Source organism: Serinus canaria, chromosome Z (genome assembly GCF_022539315.1).
Source record: "Serinus canaria isolate serCan28SL12 chromosome Z, serCan2020, whole genome shotgun sequence".
In the NCBI taxonomy this organism is placed as follows: domain Eukaryota; kingdom Metazoa; phylum Chordata; class Aves; order Passeriformes; family Fringillidae; genus Serinus; species Serinus canaria.
In genome coordinates this window covers 6,648,803-6,660,891 of record NC_066343.1, presented here as the reverse complement: position 1 = coordinate 6,660,891, position 12,089 = coordinate 6,648,803, and positions in this window count along the sequence as shown.

The following is a 12,089-nucleotide window of genomic DNA, read 5'->3' as shown; positions in this document are numbered from 1 at the left end:
TCACAGCCAAATTAATTAGTCTTAATTGCTTTTCTGCATTAGCATGTGAGTAATGTCAGCTGTGTATTTTAATTGTACTTTTAAGAGTGAAAATTTGTGGCTCAGGTCTTGTAATAAATCCATTTTAAGTCCTGTAAGAATTTTTTTTTTTTAAATTAAGCCATACATTGCAAGCCACAGCTACTACAAAGCAAACTAAAGAACAGATTATACCATAAATATAAGTAAACAGCTGTGGAGGTACTAATATCAGGAAAAACAGTAGTATCACACAATTAAATGCTGTTTATGTAATGATAGTACCAAGAAATAATTTGTAATGCCATTATTTTTTGTATAGATTTTATATTGGTAGCACTTCTAAATAAGATGAAAAATGTTATCTCTGGGAAGTGGTGGCTGAAATAAAACAAACCTAAGAACACAGAAGCACTAAGTATTGCCAGGTGGGAAATTTATTTTCTACTATAATATAAATTAAAATTGGTCATGTGGGGGCATGGGGGGACAGTTCCAGAAAGGGCTCAGTGAAGAAGAGCTTTTAATAAAATGAATGTAACCAAGATATGAATGCAAATTACAAAGAAATTTTGTTATTCTCTCTCTCTTTCTCAAGGATGCATACCCCCAGATGGCTTCATGAATAAAGGGAAGGAGAAACGTCTCAAACTGTTACTTTAAAGAGAAATTTTCCCTTGTTGAATCGTGTCACCTCTGTCAGACACACAACACAAGTAGGAACAATGGGACCTACTGGGAATATAAAGGGCTAAACATTTTCTCTTCTTCCACCAGAATTGATTTAAACTCATGGGTGGTGGGGGGGGAGAGAATTTTATTAGTGGTTTCTGTAGAAAAAGTAAATTTCTGTAGAAAATTTTCTTTTATTGCTAAGGAAAATAGATTCAAACACTGCAACTGACATGGACCACTAGAGAGATGTGAGAAGCGCCAGAAATTGAGCTTTGAAAATGCAGCATGAAAGGTGGTGCTTCACCACTTGATGTCACTGTAGCATTTGATGTTAGTTGTCACCGACATGTTCAATGAAAAATCCTTTCTTTGGGATTTTTCCCTCCTGAGAAGCTGAGAGGCCTCAGGAACAAACTGTAAACAATTCTCATCTGCTGCTGTGGAATGCACCAGGGGGAATCTGTGACTGGCCTCATCAGGCTGTTTCCAATTAAGGGCCTATCACAGATGACCTGCCCAGACTGTCTCAGTCAGAGACAAGACTTTGTTATTCATTCCTTTTCTATTCTTAGCTTAGCCTTCTGATGAAATCCTTTCCTCTATTCTTTTAGAATAGTTTTAATATATTATCTATCATAAAATAATAAATCAAGCTTTCTGATACATGGAGTCAACTTTCTCATCTCTTCCCTCATCCTGGGACCCTTGTGGACAACACCACAGTTAGTAATCCCTTGCCCATTTTTAGTAGCTGCTGTTGTCTCTGCATTTTTTTAAATTATTATTTTTATCATGCTCATCACTACTGTTTTTAATCAAGAATGAAAGGTAGCCCCTAGTAGCCCTCAAATCTAACAATTTATTCTTTTGGGTATTAAACAAACAGCATAGAAGGTAGGAGAGGGAAAGAGGTAAAGAGGATATAGATGAGAGTAAGGGAGGAATACGGAAGGAGGACTGTATGTAATGGGAAGGGAGTGAATGTGTATTCGTGCTTCTTGCTTCCTGCCGAAGGCGTCATGCATGACTTATGCCTTCCTTCGTCCTTCCTAGCCTGCCTTCCTCCTTCCCCTTCTTCCGTCCTTCCGTCCTCCTTCCTTCACGTCCTCCTTCTCCTTCCTGTCCTTGCCTTCTCCTTCCTTCCTTCCTCCTCCTTCTCTTCCTTCCTTCCTCCTTCCTTCCTCCTTCCGGCCCTTCCTGCTTGCCTTCCTTCGTACCTGTCCTGTTCCCGCCTCCTTCCGGGTCCTTCCTTCATTTACTCTCTTGCAATCCCGCACGTATTACCTCCTACCACTATCCTATACTGACACTAGCGGCTAGGATTATGAGCATGCAGTACCAGCCACACAGAACACACATCCCTTGGTGCCCATGTGTAGCCAGCTGCAAAATTTCTTATCCAAAGGCTACAGCCACACGAATGTCTCAGAGTGATTCTTGAACAGATCTGTCTCTGCTCCTTTCCTGGCTGCCTTTCCAGGGCTGCTGTGGTGGGGTGACCTTGGCCAGCTGCCCAGTGCTCAGCGAGCCACCCTCTCACTCCCCCTCCTCCTCCAGCAAGTCAGCCAGGGGAAAATAAGATTAGAAGCTCACAGGTCAAGATAAGGACAAGGAGATTACTCACCAGTTACTATCATGGGCAAAACATGCAGAAGAATAATTTAATTTATTGCCAGTTAATAGCAGAGGAGGATAAAACACTGTCCCCAATGCCACCAATAACTGCTCTGGTGGGAATCCCTTCCATGAGGTGCTGTTCCTCCAGGAGCTCCACTGTGGGTCCCCAGGGGCCAGGACCTTTCCAGGGGCTGTAATTTCCTTCAGGACACATTTCCCTGTTCCTGCCTGGGCTCCCCCAGGAGCTGCAGGGCCATCTCTGTTCCGCTGTTCCCTTCTATGGGTTGCAAGGGCCCAGGGGGCTGAGCTGTCCCAGGGGAATCTCAGTGCCAGCACCCACAGCAGCTCCTTCCCCTCCTCCTGTCTGCCCTGGCTGTCAGTTTTTCTCACATTTGTCCCACTCCTGTCTCTCACAGCTGCTGTGCAGTGTTTTTTACCCTCTCTCTCCCACATTGTCACATGAGCTTTCCCCCACACAGCTGCTCCGTTCTGGAGCTGTCTGGCACAGGGGCATCCCCAGTCTCATCTGACAGGAGCCACCCCTGCAGCCCACTCACTACCAAAACCATCTGTCTTTTTGGCCTCCAGTGTTTGCTGAACACACATGGCTTTGTACTTCATACCCAGTAATCCCCAAGTAAAATACAGAAATGGAGGCTCAAGCTAAAACTTATTGCACAGATTGTGTGAGCAAAGTTTCCTTACACATAACTTTCCTCTTTACAGTTTTCCCTTTACCTTTGGCAGTGCTCTGTTAAATTCTGACATTTGCCCCCATGCAAGGGAGGCTTGAAGGCCAGCAAGGTGTTCAATTCTAGCATTCAGTTTAGCCCAATTTCTAAATAAGTGAGTCAATGCAGCACTGCCCAAGATACAGCCTCTATGAAACTGCTCAAATGGGTCACAAACAGAAACAATTAATGATCATAATTACCTTACATTGCTGTATTGAAACAATTAATATACATCCCAAGCCATGTTAAGGGATGTTGCCTTTATTGAGGAATTTTGTCTCTTTCACTTAATCTGTAAAACTACCTCAAGGTTTTAAATTAAATACAAAATCCAGCCTCCTTGCATTTGTTTTAATGTGTTCAGGAGGGTTTTGGGGTTTTTTTGCTTTTACTCTTAAACTTGTGTCTTAACTGAGGCCACCATATCTTTGGTGCAAGTAAGTGGGAGAATGAAAATGCTGATGGGGAAATGTATCTTTATTTTAACAGTATCAGATGAAGGAAATGGATTAAGACTCTAAACCATGTCAGGCATTCTTGTCTCACAGACCAGAGTTTATGAGAATAATGTGTGCAGCTGTGACCTCTGAAAGCACCTCCTGAATCCTGCAGGGAGCTACAGTGCTGGTGAGATCTTTCTCTGAGGAAATGCAAGTTTGGCTAAGCTCCTTCTGAGTTTCTAACTCTGTTGTAAATTACTTCCATACAGAACCCAAAACACAGCGTTGAGCCTGGGAACCTCTTTTTCTGACAAAACCTTTTTAAGACAGACTTTTTTTTTATTATGCACAGATTTGGAGCTTTTCCTTGCAAGAGGCCTCCCTGCTATGTGACAAATATGTGCTTGTTCAGCTGCAGGCAATGCCACACCACCCTCAGCAGAGTGCAGGCTTTGCATTTCACCCTCTCCAGACCAAGGTTTTATTTCTGACTACTTCTGCCAGTTTTCCATCCCATTCTGAAATTAAAAACCTGGCCATTATGCTTTCTGGTGCAACTCCAAGTTATCTATAAAAGCTAAACTTTTTTCCTTTTTTTTTTTTTTTTTAATCCTGTCTTTTGTGAAGTTTTGGGTCTTCTGGGTGCTGTGAATGATACTAACTAGAGAACAGGAAAGATAGGTCAGATAAAGGTCTAAATCTCTCATTTCAGGATAAGCTGCTTTTTTTTCTGTGTTAGACCTCTTGAGTCTCTGTAGGCCAGGAGTGGTGGATAATTCAGACTCATGCAGGTGCTCATTCTGGAAAGAAGCTGACCTAAAAACTGCCAGGAGTATTTTGCAAAAACCTATTTGTGCATGCAACCAGTGTTTTTGACAATGGTGTAGGAGTTGGCAACAACAAACAAACAAACAAATAAAAATTATTCATATTACTATTTTAAATAAATAAATAAATATTATTTATTCAGATTCCTTTTTTTTTTCCTCCTCACATGCTTCACCAAGGCAGAGAAGCTGCCAAATTACATAAAAATTGTGACTGGTATCTCCTATTAAAAAAAAAAAAAAAAAGGTTGAAGAGTCCCCAAAAGGCATCCAAACTTCAGCTCTGTGAGTAGTCCTATTAATAAGAGGAGTGAGTGATATTATTTACTGACCAAAACCACTTTAGATTTATATCTTTTCTCTAGAGATAAAATCATTCTGAAGGATGCAGAAGTGGGAATTTATTTTGCCAGCCATTCACTGTATTGAGAAAATGAGCACCAGCCTGGCATTTCTGTTTGCAAGTTTTGTTCATTCACTACTGGGAACTTTGTGTGTTTATTATTGCTAAACTTCAGGCCTGCTATTCTAACCTAATGATGACGAAACTTGGCTGTGAGTGGTACCAAGGCCCAAATTTTTGCTGCAAGGAAGATTAGTATGAAGAAAAGTGCATTTTTCTGGGAATGCCTTTCAAATGTGTAATAACTTAGGATTCATGGCATTCGTGTGAGAACTGGGAACAAACAAACAACAAAAAACCCTGCTATAAAACTGGTTCTATTTATGAACTGGTATCTTTTTATTACATTGTTTCTAAATAGAAGAGATAAATCTCTGTAGCTAAAAGCTGCATGTTTGTGCCACACTGTTTTCTGTTACTTGATTTCAGTTCACCCACCACCCCATACATACACAGAAAACCTGCCAGTGAGATAAAAGGTCTGAATTTCTCCATAAAAACCCTTTCAAAGTTCTGTTGCCCATGCAGACATTCCAGGGGACACAGGACGTGTGGGATGGCTGTGAAAAATCCTGTGTGGAACCCCTGGGCTAAATGCTGTTCTCAAACCAAGCAGGTTTGTGGACACAAGGAGATCACAGAAACTCTCTGTTTTGCAGGAAAACCTGGGAACTACACATAGGTTGTGTCCTGAAAGCCTTGGGAGCTGAAGTGGTACATTTCATTTGCAAAGTTAGCGATTATTGGAATCAGCAGGCATGGATTTGCAGTAACTTGCTTGCCATGGTTTGACTAAAACGTTAAAATTTAAAAACAAATCACCCATTTGACACACCCATTGCTATAAGGGGATATTTGAACTTTGACTTCTGCACTTAGCTTAAAGATTTGCTTTATGAATACTGAAAACTTTCTTTGAAAATGAGGCTGGTACAGCTGTATTTTTTCAGGTACAACTTCTGTAAATCTGAGTCAGTTGTCATGAGCACTTTTGGTTAAAAAATTTTCATAACCATCTCCTACAAATCCTTCTGTGCTTTACCTAAGGGAAGTACTTTGGGAATTTGGTACTCACTGGCAATTCTTGTCTTATCCAGATCTGAACTATGCACTTCACCCCCTGAGATCAGTGCCAAAATGTACATCTTTCCATTTTCCTTCATTCTTTCTTCTGAAGCAAAAAAAAATAAGGTAGAAAGCACTAAACACTACCTGTATTTACTTAGGGAATTTGAGACTAAAAGTGTTTCCTCTTTGCAGCTACTCAAACTTTATGAGTAGGTTATATTTATTTTCAAGCTGCATTAACCAGGTAGGCATAGGAAAGACTGTTGGACTGCTCAATTACTGTGTAAAACAGAGATGGTGGAAGATCAGTGCAAAAAATGAACCTGACTGGACAGAAAAGTTACATCTTAGTTAGCCAGGAGTTTGGTGACTTTTTTTATTTAAAGTAAATAACTATGTCTAATTAATTAAGAAATGTTTGTGATTTTAGCTTGTTTTGATTTAGATCTGTGTTGACTGGAAGTAGAAAATCCTGCTAAATTACTTCACTGCAACTGCAGAAAGGAACTCAAACGACCCATACCCCTTAAAACTCAATCAATAGCTGAGGAACACAATTCAGTAAAGAATGCTTTAATGGTTATCTTATAACCAGAGATTAATTAGATGCCATAGAACAGGAAAGGTATCTTGAGACAGCTGAGGAGCTGAAGGCTTATGCACCCCAAAAACCTTGATTAATACATTGCAGGTGTAAGAGGGGAACCACCTCATGGGTTGGGACACCACAGAAAAGTTAATTAATGGTAATGGTCCAGGCAGGACAGCAAATTTACTGTTTATCCAGATAAAACTTTGTATCCATTAAACTAAGAGCAGATCTGCTGGTAGTGATTAAAGAAACAAATCACTTGTGCCATGATGCAATACAATGGGCAGACATTTGGTAGCGTCTGTGAAAAATCTTGAATGTTTTACTGCAAATAAATGCCTGAAAATTACTGGGGTTTTGAAAATTTATGCAGTGCATAAATTCTCAGTTTTAACTCAAATTTTTTATTAGGAATGTGCATCTAACAGCTTTCTGCTGTGAGATTTAAAACTCTTTGTTTCAGACTTCTCACTCAGCTGCCTCCTCTGTGTGCAATCTCTGACGGACATAACAAAAACTTATGAAGAGATTAATAAATTAAAGGGAGTAGCACAATCTTCTCTCCAGTAACCAAACAGAAATATTTATATTCTGATAATCAAGCTCTGGATGGCTCTGTAGGTCCTGTGAGGACATTATCCTGCTTGACATTGGAAATGTTCTTATTTCTCACTCATACCTTTGAGGAAATCATGCTGCTGTGCCTGTAAAAGTGGCAGCTCATTTACCAGAGCTCCTGATGTTCTCATTTCAAGGCCATCTCCAAGCAACATCTGCTCCTGTGAGCACACTTAAATCTTGAGAGATCCAAGACCCTGACATGAACAAAGCTGTTGTTTTTGGTTTTTTTTCCTTTTTACAGCCCTGGAACATGGCATTCTGTACAGCAGGCCTTGCACAGGAACTGCCCTTCACCCCAAGCTGCCAGGGAGATCAGAGGAGGGGAACAGAACAACAACTGCAGATGTGATCTCCTCAAAATGTTTTGGCCTTATAATTCATCCCAAGCTAGGATGAAAACAGGTGGAGGAGAAAAAAAATTCTAACGGACATTTAACTTACTTACTTACTTGTTTGTATGCATTGCAAAATCACCCTTTGCTGTTGTTGCCTTTTACATCAGAGCAGCAGTGACTGAACAATTAGCCCCTGCTAGTTTGCCAAAAAAAGTCTGCATGGAGACCCCAATAATGGGAATAATGATTTAATAGAGATAACAAAACTTTCACTTCTGAGTAGCTCTGACCAGCCAGGCTAGTTTTGTTAGTGAATATACAATTATTTGATTTGATTGTCCATGGCTAGGATGGAGAAACAAATTCTGTTTGGGTCAATATATTGTAGTTAGAATGAATCGCAATTAATTAGAAAAAAAAAATTGTAGTACTATACTATTATTATCTTATTAATTTTCATTTTCATTCTTATTTTCATCATCATCATTATTATTATTTTCATTTTTATTCATTATCATCATTATTATCAAAATAAGTATTCCAGTATAAAGTAAGATATAGAGCTGGAAAACCAATAAAAACTTCCTATTTCTTTCCCCCTTTCACTGAGAAGGCATTCTTTAGGAAGGAAAAAACAGGAAAAAAAAGTGTTGAAGGAGAACAGAAGTCTACAAACCTTTTATTGTCCCTGAAATCCTTACTTCAAGATCTTACAATCTACAGCAGTGAGATGCTGCTCTATCAACCCAGTAAGGTTTTCTGTACATGCACAGTAATATGATCTTGGAATTATTACTTCTCAGTGACAAAATCTCAGCAGACCATTTCTTTTCATAAAAATAAATTTTACTGACAAAATTTAAACACATACATTCATTCTCTAATCTCACTGGAATAGAAAATAATGGATATTACTATTTTCTTTTAAGGAATGTAATACTCTGCCTTCATGATTCATTTTTCTGTTCCAGAGGGAGACAAAAGTCAGCTACAGGTTCTTCTCAGAGACTCATCTCATCATGGAATAACTGGATGTGACATATGTATGAAAATACATTTTCACAACTGCAAATCCATGGAGCAGCTCTGTTACCTCCCTGATGTCACAGCCCAGTGTCATCTTCTAACTTAGATCAGACTTTGTGGCTTGGGCAGTCTGAAATACTCCTAAAAATGAAGCACCAGAAATCCAAGTCAGTATTTACTTCGTGAGCAATCAACACAAAACAAAACAAAAACCTCCAACATCTTCAGGTTCACTTAATTTTTTTAGTTACTAGAATGCACTGGAAAAAAATTAAATATTTTCCTGTTGGATCTCTTTCATCTAAATGTGGCACATCTGTGCTATTGATAAATGACTCAGCCTTTGTGAGCATTGTTACAAGTTCTGTTTAAGGAGTTAATAATTGTCTATTTCCAAGTGCAAAGGTTTAATCCGTTTTTTATAACATGCTACAATGATTGTATTAATGCCTGTGAAACTCTCTGACAGAGTGACAAGGCTCATTTTGCCTTCCTGCTCACATATTTTTTATCAGTTAGCTTAAATTAACCTTTACTAACTCTTTACTGAAATGAAACACTTGTGAGAGCACATTTATAGTGAAAAAGTTTTTCCAGAACTTCTTTCTATTTCATAAAACTTTTAAATTAAACTCCTTTTTATGCAGCCTTTGGGTCATAAAGGATAGCAATGATGTGAATAATAATAAAAGATGTGCTAGGAAGAAAATATTGAATGCAAATAGAAAAAAACTGCCAATTGCTGATTAAGTAAGAGTTCAAAGTGAGAATAGGACTGACATTGATTGCTGTGGTGGGTTGACGTTTGCTGGCCCCCAAGTGCTCTATCACTTCCACAGGAAGGACAGGTGAGGAAAATAGAAAAAAAAAAAGATGTAGCAGAGAAATTATTTATCTGCTTTACGGGCAAAACAGGCTTGAGTTGGTGATGGAATTTAAATTAATTAAATTTACTGCAAATTAATTGCAAAAGAGTAGCCAGAAACAGCACCACCAAAAATTTTTAAAAACCCACAAACATCAATAGCAACAACAGCAACAACAAAACACCCCCTCACCCCAAGAAAAACAATTTAAAAGACACACACACATACCAAAAAGCCACTCCACATTCAAACACCTCTACCCCTCTATACCTAAAAACCTGAAAACTCTCCTTATGAAAACCCAGGAGATGGCTTCACATGCACTTCTTGTGCCTATGTGCAGATTCATCTCCTCCAGTTTATGACCACTTTAAAGGATTAAATTTTCATTGGGATTTCACAAGTGCATATTACAAATGCATTAGAAGGGTTTAATTTTCATTAACTGGCATTGTAAATGACTTCTCTTAACACAGGTATTTGTTACTGATATTTCTAGGCTTGTGTATTTTTTTTTTTTAAGTGTTTTGATTAGCTGCAGAAATCAAGAAGTATTTAATTGAACTAATCCAATTGCAAAAGAAAGCACTGAGAACATTTTTGCTGTTCTGTTTCAAAGCCACATTGAGGATGTTAACACCCTGGCACGCCGCCTACATCTCAGGAATTCATGGCTTTTAAAAAAAACAGGTATTTGCAGTGCTGGAGTCAGAGTGGGAGGATGAACACTTATGACACAGAACTGTGATTATCTGAAAAGTTTCTGCATTTTATTCAGGTAAATTAAACCTATCTTTCATCCAGTGGAAGCACAGATGAAAAGCAGCAGGCTGCTGCACCCCTCCTCGAGGTTTAGCTCCATCCTAAGTGTTCCTCAATAAAGCCCTTTCCAAGTGAACATCCTGTTGGGCTTGGGACATACTGTGCCTGCTGAACAGATTGTTTAGTTTTACCACCACCAACTGGATTCTTTAAAAAAAAAAAAAAATCCTGGAGGAGTTAAGAGTAATTTCTGTTGTGAATTCAGTTTGTGATGAGGTGAAGAAGCCATGACGACCTCAGTTGCTTTAATTAAACCTACACCTTGAAACAAATATTCTCCATCTGTTTGACTTGCTCATCAGGGCAGGAAAAAAAGAATGGATTTCACAAACAAATTAGGTGACATTTTCTGAAATTTGTGCACCCTACTGTGCAGGCAGTAAATGGTAAACTAGTATTGTCATGAGTCATAGCTGCAAGAAGTATGGAATCATCCACTGCAGCAGGGAGGGAGCAATTTCCCACCATTTATTCAACTTGGTTTTAAAAATACTGCACATTTTGATTCCATAGACATGAAACGTGCTTGCTACAAACTCAGCAGGACTCTGCCTACTCAGAATGAAGCTTCTTCAACCAGAGATGAATCTTCTGAGCCTTACCTGGACCTACAGTGATGAGGCTCCAGTCACACAAAACTGCAGTAACGCAACAGAGAGCAGCTGCAGGTTGATTAACTGGTTGATAAACCACTTGATTATCTGATTTTTGAGTCTAATTATTATATAATAATGTGATATAATAGATCACATGATTTTTGGAGGCAATATTTTGAAGGTGATATGTTCAATCAAAGGGTGTTTTTTAAGCTTTCTCTGTCAGATTAGCTGGTTTTAGTAAGGGGAAAACTGAAGGTGTGCAAAACAGGACATCAAGGAGACCATGACTGAAATTAGTGTATAACCAATAATTTCTCTACTCTTTCCCAAGGTCCTGCCTACCATCCCTACTACACTTGAAGTGAGAAAACAAAATCTTTACAGCTGAGCCTGCATTAAAGATGCAGATGGGAGTACATGTCTCAATACCCAATATTCACTTAGGAAATCCAGATTTTTGAGTAAATTCTACTGTTATCTGATTTATCTTACTGGGCCTGCTTCTGGATATTTTAAGAAGTGCCCAAATGAATTATTGTTCTGAACTTAAACTGGAAGTTGTGATGGCTGTTTTGTGGTTTTTGCTCAATGCCATGTACATATGCTGGCACAGAGAAATCCTTCATGTGAGTTACTGGAGGATTATATTTTCCCTGTTCCACAGTTCCCCTTAACTTCAGCCCAGGAACTCTCTGTAACCCAGTGAAATCCCACAGATATGACTTAATTGCAAGATGAAAATCAGCTTTTTGGCAGAACAAGATGTGTCCAGTGCATCATTAAACACAATGGGAAATGAGGTGAGAACATCACAGAAAGAAGAACATTATAATTTATCTCATTTTCACTGAGTTTCTTGTATTATTCTGAAGGACTGCAACATGAGTATCCCAAGGGATCAAACAGGGAAGCTTTAACTGTTCCTGTTCTTTCTTCAGCTTTGTGCCTTTTCTAAGTCAAGACAATAGGAAATTTAAGTCCAGGAGTGAAATTTTTAAGGAAAGTACCCATTCTAAGGTGCAGAAAAATGTCAAAGGCCTGACTGGATAACTCATAATGAGAATGGCTAATTGTTAATGAGAAGTAGCTTCTAGCAATTTTCATTGCAGTTAAGTGTCCAAGCACTGAAAATCCAATTAGACCACAACAGGGATTTTGAATGAGGCAGTGATGGTTTGCAGCCCTCAGGTAAGACTGTATAAAATGCATAAAGGAAAAACAGCATCCATGCATGGGCCCGTTAATGGTGGGAGTGAAAAACTGCACTCTTAAATTTATTGGGTATTCAGGGCTGCATCACCAAGACCTTAAATGCCTAGCTGTGATGTAACTCTTCCCAAGAAAATTAGAGCTGCGTTTGTTTTCCTGGAGTCAAGATGTTTCCAGTAGGAGTGATTTATCAACTGTGCTGTTTTATTTTTGTTAAAATGTACCTATCCAGCAGCT